A 2,840-nucleotide genomic window follows, 5' to 3' on the forward strand; every position below is an offset into this window, starting at 1 on the left:
TTAAAAAAAACACGAAATTCTTTAAAAAAAACACGGTTCTTAAAAAAAAAAAATGAAAAAAAACCAAAATTCTTCAAAAACACGAAGTTCTAAAACGAAATTCTTCAAAAACACGAAATTCTTAAAAACACGAAATTCTTAAAAAAACACGAAATTCTTAAAAACAAATTTCATAATAAAACAAAATTCTTCAAAAAACGTTCTTAAAAATAACACGAAATTCATTAAAAAAACACGAAAAACAAAAATAATAAAACAACACCGCAAAGAAACTACAAAAACACACAAAACACCTGAAAAAAACACGCCAAACTCACCCCAAAACCTCCCAAAAACAAACACCGGTCAAAAAACATCCCAAAATAAACAAATAAATAAAAACACTCGAAAAAACACCAAAATCACCAAAAAACACACAAAAAAACACCCAAAGAAATAGACACCAAAAAAACACCCTAAAATAAATAAATAGATAAAAACACTCGAAAAAAGCACCAAAAACACCGAAAAACACCAAAATATAACTAAAAACACCACAAAACACCAAAACACACAAAATATTATTAAAAACACCACAAAAACACCAAAAACACCAAAAACAACAAAATATCCCAAAAGACACCAAAAAATCATTAAAAACACCACAAAAACACCAAAAAAAACAAAAAATTATTAAAAACACCACAAAAAACACTCAATGAATGCACAAAATCACCAAAAAACACACAAATGAATAAAAACACCACAATAAAACACCAAAAATTATTGAAAAAAATGAAAAAAATAAAACTAATAATTTTTTCCACCAATAAGATTCTTTGTTTACATCTCTCTCTCTCTCTCTCTCTCTCTCTCTCTCTCTCTCTCTCTCTCTCTCTCTCTTAGTGACGTCACGAAACATTAGCCAATCTCACCAATCACGGCTCAGCTCTTTATATCCCTAAGGAGGAGAGGAGGAGGAGGAGGAGGAGGAGGAGGAGGAGGAGGAGGAGGAGGAGGAGGAGGATTATATTATTATTATTATTATCATTATTGTAATAGTAATATATATCTCTCTCTCTCTCTCTCTCTCTCTCTCTCTCTCTCTCTATTAGGTGCATTGTAGCAGTAGCAGCAGCAGCAGTAGCAGCAGTGGTGTGGTGGTGGTGGTGGTGGCAGCAGCAGCAGCAGCAGCAGCAGCAGCAGCAGTGGTGGTGGTGGTGGTGGTGGTGGTGGTGGCAGCAGCAGCAGTAGCAGCAGCAGCAGCAGCAGTAGTGGTGGTGGTGGCAGTAGTAGTAGTGGTAGTAGTAGTAGTGGTGGTGGTGTGTGGTGGTGGTGGTGGTGGTGGTGGTGGTAGTAGTAGTAGTAGTAGTAGTAGTAGTAGTAGTAGTCAGTAGTAGCAATAATAATAATAACAATTAGCCAAAACCACAACAAACAACAACAACTACTACTACTACTACTACTACTACTACCACCTCTCTCTCTCTCTCTCTCTCTCTCTCTCTCTCACTCACCTTCCATATAATCCTTTCTCTTGTCATCATCATCATCATCATCATTATCTTTATCATTATTTTAAAGCTATCTCTCTTTTCTCACAATTTTTTCTCCCTCTCTCTCTCTCTCTCTCTCTCACTTTCTCTATCTCTCACTATATCACAATTTGCATTTTCTTTCTTTCTTTCTTTCTTTCTTTCTTTCTTTAAATTTTCTCTTCGTATTTCACTTTCTCTAATCTTTAAATTTTCTCACATCTCTTTCTTCTATCTTTAATTTTTCTCACTATCTTTAATCCACTTCCTTTCTTTACGCGTCTCTCTCTCTCTCTCTCTCTCTCTTTCACTTCCTGTATGAGTGAGAGAGAGAGAGAGAGAGAGAGAGAGAGAGAGAGAGAGAGAGAGAGAGAGAGAAAGTACCTGTTGCAGCCTCCCTTCCTGGTCGAGTGAGTGAGAGAGAGAGAGAGTGAGAGAGAGAAAGAGAGAGAGAGAGAGGAGGCACTTCCACCCCGACCAACGTTCGCCGGGAGAGTGAGAGAGAGAGAGAGAGAGAGAGAGAGAGAGAGAGAGAGAGAGAGAGAGAGAGAGAGAGAGAGTGTATGTGTGTATGTGTGTGTCAGGTGTGTGTGAGAGAGAAAGATAGAGAGAAACTGCGCTTGCTCTCTCTCTCTCTCTCTCTCTCTCTCTCTCTCTCTCTCTCTCTCTCTCTCTCAAGATAAAACACGTATTCCTTGTTATTTCCTCTCTCTCTCTCTCTCTCTCTCACAAATAATTCAGTACTGTCTTAATATATTCAAACAGCTGGCCAGTGTGTCCCTCCCTCTCTCTCTCTCTCTCTCTCTCTCTCTCTCTCTCTCTCTCTCTCTCTCCCCACCTCTCCGTCACCTCCTCTCCCTCTCCCGCCCTCCCGCCCTGAAGTGTTTGAATTTAGATATATGAATTATTGTCTTGGTAATAATCTCTCTCTCTCTCTCTCTCTCTCTCTCTCTCTCTCTCTCTCTCTCTCTCTCTCTCTCTCTCTCTGTGTTTCAATGCCTCAAATCTCTCTCTCTCTCTCTCTCTCTCTCTCTCTCTCTCTCTCTCTCTCTCTCTCTCTCTATCTCTCTCTCTCTGAATTCTCTCTCTCTCTCTCTCTCTCTCTCTCTCTCTCTCTCTCTCTCTCTCTCTCTCTCTCTCTCTCTCTCTCTCTCTCTCTCTCTCTCTCTCTCTCTCTCTCTCTCTCTCTCTCTCTCTCTCTCTCTCTCTCTCTCTCTCTCTCTCTCTGTCTCTCTGTCTCTCTCTCTCTCTCTCTCTCTCTCTCTCTCTCTCTCTCTCTCTCTCTCTCTCTCTCTCTCTGTTTCAATGCTTCTCTCTCTCTCTCTC

The sequence above is a fragment of the Portunus trituberculatus genome, chromosome 2 (genome assembly GCF_017591435.1).
Source record: "Portunus trituberculatus isolate SZX2019 chromosome 2, ASM1759143v1, whole genome shotgun sequence".
NCBI classification, from domain to species: domain Eukaryota; kingdom Metazoa; phylum Arthropoda; class Malacostraca; order Decapoda; family Portunidae; genus Portunus; species Portunus trituberculatus.